The sequence below is a fragment of the Triturus cristatus genome, chromosome 11 (genome assembly GCF_964204655.1).
Source record: "Triturus cristatus chromosome 11, aTriCri1.1, whole genome shotgun sequence".
Lineage (NCBI taxonomy): Eukaryota > Metazoa > Chordata > Amphibia > Caudata > Salamandridae > Triturus > Triturus cristatus.
The window spans coordinates 822,596,343-822,608,507 of NC_140594.1; the positions used below are offsets into that span (position 1 = coordinate 822,596,343).

The 12,165-nt window shown below is 50.1% G+C and overlaps 1 protein-coding gene across 1 annotated transcript in view; it reads right to left on the reverse strand.

The window, feature by feature from the left end:
- The window catches only part of LOC146785486 (disintegrin and metalloproteinase domain-containing protein 9-like), a 1,594,707-nt gene that overhangs the window by 1,425,651 nt on the left and 156,891 nt on the right, over positions 1-12,165 (reverse strand). The window lies entirely within an intron of this gene.

Consider the following 12,165-nt stretch of genomic DNA (forward strand, 5'->3'; position numbering starts at 1 on the left):
AACTATACTACTACTAAACTGAGAAAAATCCTAATTTTAAGGCTTTCGGTATTCACAGAAGGCATTTAGGAGTCCTAAAGTTAGGACTCCTAACTTCTGTGAATACCGAAATGAGTAAGTGCCTTCTGTGAATACCAAAATGAGTAAGTCCCTTCTGTGAATACCAAAATGGTAGTAAGTTTAGGATTTTGTCTTAAGTTAGTTCTGTGAATCGGGCCCAGTGTCTTTACAGGCTTCCGTTGGCGAGTGGTGGATTAGGGGCCCCAGACTTTGAGGCTTATTATTTGGCAGCCCAACTGCAATGGCTCGCTCGGTGGCTAGACAGGAGGGGACTGGATACCTTATCTTTACCTTCTGGTTCATCGCCAGCGGTATTGCTTCCTAGGATGCTTGATCGCCGCCAGAAGATCAAACAGATGGGGGTGTTACTTTCCGTAGCAGTGACATGTTGGAACAGATGTGCGGCACGCTCCAAAGAGGCGTCGCTCTACTCGCCTAGAATTCCCCTGGTAGGACTCCCACAGGCAGGAAGGCCCTCCCTCTCATGTGGCGACAACTAACAGGCTGGGAAGACGCAGGAGTGCAGACGGTTGGAGACTGTTATCGAGATGGGGAACTGCAGCCACTCGATGAGTTCCTGGATTATCACGAGCGGCCACCAGGACAATGTTTGAATTACCATAAGATACGCGGGGCTCTCATGGACACTAGGGGGACAGGGGTGGTAGAACTGGATACTCATGCACCCCTACAGGCAATGGTGACACTGGGCTCGGCCGGACACTTAGCAAAGTGGCTCTACCAGGCGATAATGGAGATGACATCCCATCAATTGCCTCGCCTACGAGAGAGATAGGATGGCGCCCTGAATAGGCAATTGACGGAGAAGGAAGGTTCATTGACTAAATATCGAGGGACATAATATAGAATGCCCAAAATATCGACGCCAAAATATAGAAGGACAGAATATCGACTCCCTATCTACAAATAGGTAAGTACTAAAATATCGATTCCAAGATATAGAATGTTAAAATATAGTTAGCTAAAATATCGAATTTTTTAAATGTATTAAAAATAATATAAAAGTAATTAAATATTAAAAACAATTAAATAAAACATACATAATATAATATAAAAAAGCTTAAAATTTAAACATAATAAAAGTACTGTAAAAGAAGTAGAGCATTTGTTGGATAGTGAGAGCGTAAAAATTACTATTCCCACTCCAGTGAGTGCAACAGTAGGGAAAGCGTTGGATAGCGTAGGGGTACACATTACTATTCCCACTCCAGTGAGTGCAACAGTAGGGAAAACGTTGGATAGCGTAGGTGTAAAAATTGCTATTCCCACTCCAAAGAGTGCAACAGTAGGGAAAGCATTGGATAGCGGGAGAGTTAAAATTACTATTCCCACTCCAGAGAGTGCAACAGTAGGGAAATCGTTGGATAGCGGGAATGGAAAAATTACTATTCCCACTCCAGAAACTACAACAGTAGGGAAAGCATTGGATAGCGTAGGGTAAAAATTACTATTCCCACTCCAGAGAGTGCAACAGTACAGAAAGCATTGGATAGCAGGAAGAGAAAAATTACTATTCCCACTCCAGTGAGTGCAACAGTAGGGAAAACGTTGGATAGCGTAGGGGTAAAAATTACTATTCCCACTCCAGTGAGTGCAACAGTAGGGAAAACGTTGGATAGCGTAGGGGAAAAAATTACTATTCCCACTCCAAAGAGTGCAACAGTAGGGAAAGCGTTGGATAGCGGGAGGATAAAATTTACTATTCCCACTCCAGAGAGTGCAACAGTAGGAAAAGCGTTGGATAGCGGGAAGGGAAAAATTACTATTCCCACTCCAGTGAGTGCAACAGTAGGGAAAGCGCTGGATAGCGTAGGGGTACAAATTACTATTCCCACTCCAGTGAATGCAACAGTAGGGAAAATGCTGGATAGTGTAGGGGTAAAAATTACTATTCCCACTCCAAAGAGTGTAACAGTAGGGAAAGCGTTGGATAGCAGGAGGGTAAAAATTACTATTCCCACTCCAGTGAGTGCAACAGTAGGGAAAACATTGGATAGCGTAGGGGTAAAAATTACTATTCCCACTCCAGTGAGTGCAACAGTAGGGAAAACGTTGGATAGCGTAGGGGTAAAAATTACTATTCCCACTCCAAAGAGTGCAACAGTAGGGAAAGCGTTGGATAGCGGGAGGATAAAATTTACTATTCCCACTCCAGAGAGTGCAACAGTAGGGAAAGCGTTGGATAGCGGGAAGGGAAAAATTACTATTCCCACTCCAGTGACTACAACAGTAGGGAAAGCATTGGATAGCGTAGGGGTAAAAATTACTATTCCCATTCCAGAGAGTGCAACAGTACAGAAAGCATTGGATAGCAGGAAGAGAAAAATTACTATTCCCACTCCAGTGAGTGCAATAGTAGGGAAAAGGATGGATGGCGTAGGGGTAAAAATTACTATTCCCACTCCAGTGAGTGCAACAGTAGGGAAAACGTTGGATAGCGTAGGGGTAAAAATTACTATTCCCACTCCAAAGAGTGCAACAGTAGGGAAAGCGTTGGATAGCGGGAGGATAAAATTTACTATTCCCACTCCAGAGAGTGCAACAGTAGGGAAAGCGTTGGATAGCAGGAAGGGAAAAATTACTATTCCCACTCCAGTGAGTGCAACAGTAGGGAAAGCGTTGGATAGCGTAGGGGTACAAATTACTATTCCCACTCCAGTGAATGCAACAGTAGGGAAAATGCTGGATAGTTTAGGGGTAAAAATTACTATTCCCACTCCAAAGAGTGTAACAGTAGGGAAAGCGTTGGATAGCAGGAGGGTAAACATTACTATTCCCACTCCAGTGAGTGCAACAGTAGGGAAAGAGTTGGCTAGCGGGAGGGTAAAAAATAAAATACTATTCCCACTCCTGAGAGTGCAAAAGTAGGGAAAGTAATGATTTAATTTTATAATAAGATTACATTAATTATCAATACCAATAAAAGTTAAATAAAAATAATTACCAATTAATAACAATGAATTACCATTGAAAAATATTAATTAGCAATTAATAAAAATTAATTACCAATTAATACAAATTAATTACCAATTAATAATTAATTATCAATTCTCAATACACATAAAAAAAATATATATATTTACTTTATTACAATTAATTTACTTCCCACCCAATTCCCCTATAGACCCACAACCCATTCCCAATAATAAAAAATACAATTAACATTATCATCAATTAATCAATTAATAAAAATTATTTTGCAATTATTAAAAATTATTTAGCAATTCATACAAATTATTTACCCATTAATACAAATTAATGACCAATTAATAATTAATTAGCAATTAATTATCAATACACATAAATAGAAAAATAAATATTTACTTTATTACAATTAGATTACTTCCCACCCAATTCCCCTACAAACACACAACCAGCTCCTAATAATAAAAAATACAATTAACATAATTATCAATTAATCAATTAATATAAATTAATTACCAATTAATACATATTAATTACCAATTAATAATTAATTATCAATTAATTAATTATCAAAACATATGAATATAATTAATATTTAATTAGCCATAATTAAATTACTTCCCACCCTATTCCCCTATAAACCCACAACCCGCTACGGAATTAAATTACGCAAAAATTAAATAACATAACATTCATTTGTTTAAATAAATTAAACATACATTACAAAAATAATACATCATTTTAACACATATACTACCATACATAACACTAAAAAAAAATCGATATTATAGATATCTATATTTTTAAATTCGATATTATGGTAATCTATATTTTAAAATTCGATATTATGGAATTCTAGATTTTTAAATTTTATATTATGGAAATCGATATTTTGTACCCCAATTTCGATATTCTGACCTATCTATATTTTGATAATTCGATATTCTGTCCACTCCATATTTTAACTTCGATATTCTGGGCAGTCGATATTTCGGAATCGATATTTAGGGTGTTCACCAGAAGGAATGGGAGAAGGTTCTGAGGGGTCCAGAAAAGGTGTCTAGAAATGCAGCTTTTAAGTTCCTGCAGTTTAATATACTCCACAGACCACATCTCACCCCACATCGGTTGAACGTGATATATGGAGGGGTTGAACTGGCCTGTGCCAGATGTTCACGGAGGGATGCGGACTTTGACCATATGGTCTGGTCCTGCCCAGGACTTACAGATTATTGGACCAAGGTTGTAGGCATGATCAATGGGGTAATATCCCAGAACCTGGCATGCATCCCGGAGACTTGTCTCCTAAGTTTATTCCCGAGACTCAAATCCAAACAGCTGGGGCTCCGATTTGTAGATTTGGCATTGCTCCTGGCTAGGAGAAGAATAGCTCTTAAGTGGAAGGCAAAGCAGGCTCCCTTAGTGATCAAATGGGAAGACGATGTAGCTTGTTGGGCGCGAGGGGTGGAGAGGGCTTTGATTAAAGAAGATAGAATCACGAAACGCCGTAGGCCATTAGCGGAGTCCTGGGCTGATATCGTGAAGGCATGGGAAACACAACACTTGCCTGCACGGTCCTCGGATACACAGTCGATGGACTCTGACGAATTGGAGAGACTGCACACACCTGCACATTTTCAACTGAGTGATGGGTAAAGATGGACCACGTAGATTGAGACAGAGGAGGTGTGGATTGAAGCCTGGGTGGAACATTGCACTGGGTTTGAATATTGGCTCCCCTCCCCCACCTCCCTCATGCGAGAACCCCCCCCCCACCGATCCCACAGGCAGCTTTGGCCCATAAAATATAAACAGTTGCTTGGACTAAAGACCACTGGTAGATTGCTACAAGTTGTAGTTTGCTGTGTATTTTATGGTGACGCGGAGTGAATGCTTTTTTTGTTCTTGTGTTGCCACTTTTTCTTCTGTTTTTTGGTATTATACGGCTGTTAATTACTTCCACAACATGACTGTGCTTATTCATAAGTGGCAAAATTGGGTTCTTCATAAATATGTACAACTGGGGTGGGTATTGTAGATGACCAACCGGACTACTCCCCATTGTCAGGTATACCATGGAGAGGGAACTTCCATCTTTTCTGCTTCCTATTTTGGGGCCGATTCCGATCCGTTGAAAATTTCCCCCGTACGAATCGTATCCGTTTTTTTTACCGTACGAATCGTACAAGTCCCGTACAAACTGGCAAGTACGATTCGTATGTTAAAAAATCCATACGAATCGCATTGGGAAAATACCCCAACACGTCCTCGGGTCGGAAAAAGTGTCCAACACGTCCCCGGACATTTTTACCTACAAATCGGGAAACTGAAGTCCGAGCGCGCAAGTATGATCCGTCCCGTCCGTCCGAATACACAACCGTATGGAAAAAACACCGTACGGTGCGAACTCCCATAGCAACTATGGAGACATCCAAATAGTTTCCCGCATACGCGCCGAACACCCCCCCAGCACACTCCCCCACGTACGCGCCGTATCCCAGCACCTCCCCATGTCTGTGCCGTACCCCCACCCCACCCCGTAGGTACGGAGCGTACACCCCCCCCATGTATGGTGCGTAGCGCTGGGGGTCCACAGCGTACCTACGGGGTGGTGGTACCTACGGGGGGGGTGGGGTTCGCTTCGTACCTACGGGGTGGGGTGGGGGTATGCACCGTCCATAGGGGGGGCTGGGGGTATGGCGCGTACATACGAGGGGGGGGCGGGTGTACGGCGCGTACATACGGAGGCTGGGGGTACTGCGCGTACATACGGGGGGCTGGGGGTATGTGGTGGGGGACGGTGCTTACATATGGGGGCTGGGGGTACGCACCGTCCATATGGAGGTGGGGGTACGCACCGTTCATACGGGGGTGGGGGCACACACCATACCCCCAGCACCCCGTATGTACGCGCCGTACCCCCAGCCCCCCCCATGTACGCGTCATACCCTGGGTTCACGTTTGTTACGGCATGTACCCCAGGCTCCCACACCCTGCCCGTGCCTGTACGCACCCTACCCAAGGCCCCTACACCAGCACCCTCACCCAGCCGTGCGCATGTACGAGTCGTACCAAGCCATAGCAAATGTGAGCACTGTACAACAACATGGCCGATGTACGCACCGCACAGACGCGAAAAGCACACGTACTGAACCAGGACACTGCAAAACACCACAAGGAGAGTCAATTCGAATCGCACAACACCACAAAACACGTCCAACAAGCCCAAAGACACCCAATACACTGACCTGCAACAGCCAAACAGGTAAACAGAGGCCCAAAACACAACCACCCCTTATAACACACCCACCCAAAGTTCAAACACAGCCACACCCACAAATGGACCAATAAAAAGGGCCCACACACACAAACCATGAGCCTTTGCAACAGACCCACTGCTGCCAGACCCCACAGACAACCCAGAGCACCAGACTTGAACCATTACTACACCTTACACTTGCACACCTTCACACAACCACCTTCACAAACACCCCCTCATCACATTCACACACACCTTCACAACCACACACACACACCCACAACCATCCACACCCACACCCCACACCATGCCCACAGACAGGAATCCAAAGTTCACAACAGCGGAGCTGGAGATCCTTGTCAACGAAATCATCAGAGTCGAGCCCCAGCTCTTTGGAACATTGGTCAGACAGACCAGCGTATCAGAAAAATCAGCCATGTGGCAGAGGATCATCGAGAGGGTAAATGCTGTTGCGCCCATCCGAAGTACCAGGCATGAATGCCAAGCCAGGTGGTACGATCTGCGGAGGACGGTCTGCCGCAAAATGACCGACGAACACAACCAGGGCAACATCACTGGAGGTGGGCCGGCCCGCAGACCGGTACACTACCATCCCTGGGAGGAGAAGGTGATGCGCACGCTGCCGCCGGTGGGAGTACACGGACTAGAAGGACTCGCCGAGCCTGGTGAGTACACAAACAAATCACCCCACATGGGGGGAACCGCATCCACAACCCAACTCCCAATAATGCACGCAACTACCCCAAAGCCATCACCGGACGCAACCACATTCCAACAACACGCACATGCCACTATCAGCTCCATGCACCAAGCAAGGCCATGCCAAGTCACAGGCCACACAAAACACCAACACAAGACAGGATGTCCGTGATGCCGGGCGGGGGGGCCTCCAAAATCACATTGTGCAACTCAGAAGCAGACACCAATGCCCTCAGCCCATATGGCCTAGGGCAGAGCTATACAAACAGTGTGTCCCGACACTGTACTGTGTCGCCTGCAAATGGCGGCCGCGTCGCTGGATGACATGGGTATGAAGGCCCAATTCGCACATAACAGCAGCTAATGAAGAGGCAACACTGTGAAAGAGTGTCAGCACACACCACCGCTGCAGCGCAGACTCTGAGACACTCTGCCCAACGGGGTCCGGGAGATTCTATACAAAGCCACATCAACAAGCCAATGGCCTTTGAAAGACCTGCTAAGTGTGTGTGCCCAGGAAGCTGGGCTGAGGTGACAGAGGGTGACAGACAGAGGGGGGGAGAGGGAGAGGGAGGGAGGGCGACAGAGGGCGACAGAGGGAGACAGACAGACGGAGGGAGAGGGAGAGGGAGGGAGGGAGACAGAGGGCGACAGACAGAGGGAGGGAGAGGGAGAGAGAGGGAGGGCGACAGACAGACAGAGGGAGAGAGAGGGAGGGAGACAGAGGGCGACAGAGGGAGACAGACAGAGGGAGGGCGAGGGAGAGAGAGGGAGGGAGACAGAGGGCGACAGAGGGAGACAGACAGAGGGAGGGCGAGGGAGAGAGAGGGAGGGAGACAGAGGGCGACAGAGGGAGACAGACAGACGGAGGGAGAGGGAGGGAGGGAGACAGAGGGCGACAGAGAGAGGGAGGGAGAGGGAGAGAGAGGGAGGGCGACATACAGACGGACGGAGAGGGAGAGAGAGGGAGGGAGACAGAGGGCGACAGAGGGAGACAGACAGAGGGAGGGAGAGAGAGAGGGAGGGCGACAGAGGGTGACAGACAGACGGAGGGAGAGGGAGAGAGAGGGAGGGAGACAGAGGGTGACAGAGGGAGACAGACAGATAGAGAGAGGGAGAGGGAGGGAGGGAGGGAGACAGAGGGCGACAGACAGAGGGAGGGAGAGGGAGAGAGAGGGAGGGCGACAGACAGACGGACGGAGAGGGAGGGAGGGCGACAGAGGGAGACAGAGGGCAACAGAGGGAGACAGACAGAGGGAGGGAGAGGGAGAGAGAGGGAGGGCGACAGAGGGTGACAGACAGACGGAGGGAGAGAGAGGGAGACAGACAGAGGGAGGGAGACAGACGGAGGGAGAGGGAGAGGGAGGGAGGGAGACAGAGGGCGACAGAGGGCGACAGACAGAAGGAGGGAGAGGGAGAGAGAAGGAGGGCGACAGAGTGCGACAGACAGACAGACGGAGAGGGAGAGGGAGGGAGGGAGACAGAGGGCGACAGAGGGAGACAGACAGAGGGAGGGAGAGGGAGAGAGAGGGAGGGAGACAGAGGGCGACAGAGAGAGACAGACAGAGGGAGGGAGAGAGAGGGAGGGCGACAGAGGGCGACAGACAGACGGAGGGAGAGAGAGGGAGGGAGACGGAGGGAGAGAGAGGGAGGGAGACAGAGGGCGACAGAAAGACGGACGGAGAGGGAGAGGGACGACAGAGGGAGACAGAGGGCGACAGACAGAGGGAGGGAGAGGGAGAGCGACAGAGGGTGACAGACAGACGGAGGGAGAGGGAGAGAGAGGGAGGGAGACAGAGGGAGACAGACAGAGGGAGGGAGGAGGGTGACAGAGGGAGGGAGAGAGACACAGGGAGACAAAATCACCCTTGAGTGGTGTGGGCATGTCCGCTCATCAGCAGGTGGACTGTGTGCATGTTGACAAGGTCTGGCAGTGCGTGAAACACCCCTCATTAGTTTGGAAAGCACTGGCCCATGTGTCAAACTGTGCACGAGTCGATCCTCGCTGCAGGCACAAACCTAACCTCACACCCAGTATACCCACTCACTGTGTTTGTTAGAACCCAGTCACAAATGCATAAGTTTCCTACCTGCATTCTCCAATAGACATGACAAAGCAACATTTGGCCGCGTACAGTGCAACAGGTAAGTCGGTTCTGCAGCGCTCGCTACGCACGCTTGCTACACTGCTCACTGCGTTCAAAACTGATGCAACAACAAAGAGTGTGTCACACATAGGAAAAGTGTTGACAGCCGTGGCCAAGGGACATACCCATGCACCATGCACAATGCACAGGGACTTGCCAAGTACAGACAAGGTAGATGACACTTGGCCCTGCTGTAGACAGCACAAGGCAAACCTGTGACCACTGTACACTCAAACACCAACTCCACATGCCACCTACCTACCACAGGAACTCACATTCACTGTCATGCCAGCAGGCACCATGAGGGGATAGACACATCACCTGGTAGACCCAATGACAAATCACACCACACCCAACAGCATGCCCGGTCACACCCCCCCCCCCCCACTTACACAAGCACACACCCCCGGGGCAGCCAACGCAAATTGGCACTCCCACAATGGATATGTGACACAACAAGACCAATCCATAGCCAAATAAGCATCCCAACACTCATTAGACAGGCCAAATAACCAGGAGTACATATCAATCTAACCCCCGCAACATACCCATCCACAAGTGCACTGTGAGAGGAATGCTAGACATATCCAACTACCCAGAGCAACTGTGCCAACTTGAATATGTATGAAACATGGATGACGCATGTAACACCATTAACATTGTCTCTCTCTCACACACAGGGCAACGTCGTCGATCTTCCCCCAACACTGAGGGGGAAGACACACAGGACCAGGCTCCGCGTGGCGATGATCCCACCGGCAGCGACGACTCTCACCACACCGTGGATGACCCCGACCAACCTGGCCCCTCTGGTGCCCAAGCACCTGCAGCACCTGCGTCAGGTACAACTGTGCCAACCACCACCCCCATTCCTGCCACATCCCAGGATATACACAGGAGCCCTGCTCGCACACAATGCAGCCAGTCTGACCAGGAGGGACGACGGACCCCGGGCACCCAGGAGGAGGCAGGCGACCCCGCAAATGCCATCCCTCAGGGGTCCCGGAGACCCGACGTGCCCACAAGGGCAGGCCAGGCTCAAGTGGGCAGGGGTGGTGGGAGTGGAGGACGGCGGAGGGACAGAGGGCGACAGACAGACGGAGGGAGAGGGAGAGAGAGGGAGGGAGACAGAGGGCGACAGACAGACGGACGGAGAGGGAGAGGGAGGGAGGGCGACAGAGGGAGACAGAGGGCGACAGAGGGAGACAGACAGAGGGAGGGAGAGGGCGAGCGACAGAGGGCGACAGACAGACGGAGGGAGAGAGAGGGAGGGAGACAGACAGAGGGAGGGAGGAGGGTGACAGAGGGAGGGAGAGAGAGAGACAGAGGGAGACAAAATCACCCTTGAGTGGTGTGGGCATGTCCGCTCATCAGCAGGTGGACTGTGTGCATGTTGACAAGGTCTGGCAGTGCGTGAAACACCCCTCATTAGTTTGGAAAGCACTGGCCCATGTGTCAAACTGTGCACGAGTCGATCCTCGCTGCAGGCACAAACCTAACCTCACACCCAGTATACCCACTCACTGTGTTTGTTAGAACCCAGTCACAAATGCATAAGTTTCCTACCTGCATTCTCCAATAGACATGACAAAGCAACATTTGGCCGCGTACAGTGCAACAGGTAAGTCGGTTCTGCAGCGCTCGCTACGCACGCTTGCTACACTGCTCACTGCGTTCAAAACTGATGCAACAACAAAGAGTGTGTCACACATAGGAAAAGTGTTGACAGCCGTGGCCAAGGGACATACCCATGCATCATGCACAATGCACAGGGACTTGCCAAGTACAGACAAGGTAGATGACACTTGGCCCTGCTGTAGACAGCACAAGGCAAAACTGTGACCACTGTACACTCAAACACCAACTCCACATGCCACCTACCTACCACAGGAACTCACATTCACTGTCATGCCAGCAGGCACCATGAGGGGATAGACACATCACCTGGTAGACCCAATGACAAATCACACCACACCCAACAGCATGCCCGGTCACACACCCCCCCGCCCCTTACACAAGCACACACCCCCGGGGCAGCCAACGCAAATTGGCACTCCCACAATGGATATGTGACACAACAAGACCAATCCATAGCCAAATAAGCATCCCAACACTCATTAGACAGGCCAAATAACCAGGAGTACATATCAATCTGACCCCCGCAACATACCCATCCACAAGTGCACTGTGAGAGGAATGCTAGACATATCCAACTACCCAGAGCAACTGTGCCAACTTGAATATGTATGAAACATGGATGACGCATGTAACACCATTAACATTGTCTCTCTCTCACACACAGGGCAACGTCGTCGATCTCCCCCCAACACTGGGGGGGAAGACACACAGGACCAGGCTCCGCGTGGCGATGATCCCACCGGCAGCGACGACTCTCACCACACCGTGGATGACCCCGACCAACCTGGCCCCTCTGGTGCCCAAGCACCTGCGTCAGGTACAACTGTGCCAACCACCACCCCCATTCCTGCCACATCCCAGGATACACACAGGAGCCCTGCTCACACACAACGCAGCCAGTCTGACCAGCAGGGACGACAGACCCTGGGCACCCAGGAGGAGGCAGGCGACCCCGCAAATGCCATCCCTCAGGGGTCCCGGAGACCCGACGTGCCCACAAGGGCAGGCCAGGCTCAAGTGGGCTGGGGTGGTGGGAGTGGAGGACGGCGGAGGCGCCAGCCTGACCAGGCAGCTGAGGAACCGGTTATGTCACACGTCCGCAACATCCTGGACTCATACCGGCGTGACACCAGAGGCATGGACCAGGTCGTGGCCAGACTTTCCGGGATGCAGGGGACCCTCGATGAGATCAAGAACCTGCAGGTCGAGCATCATGCCAGTCATCAACAACACCAAGGACGGATGGAGGCAAGACTGGCTGAGCTCCTGGCGGTGCACAGGGACGTGAGCCAATCACTCCGTCAGATCGCCCAAAGCCTGGCAAACCCCCCCTGTGCCACCAGGCGTAGACCAGTATAAATGCAACAATATCTCAGCAGGGATTATTGAGACTAC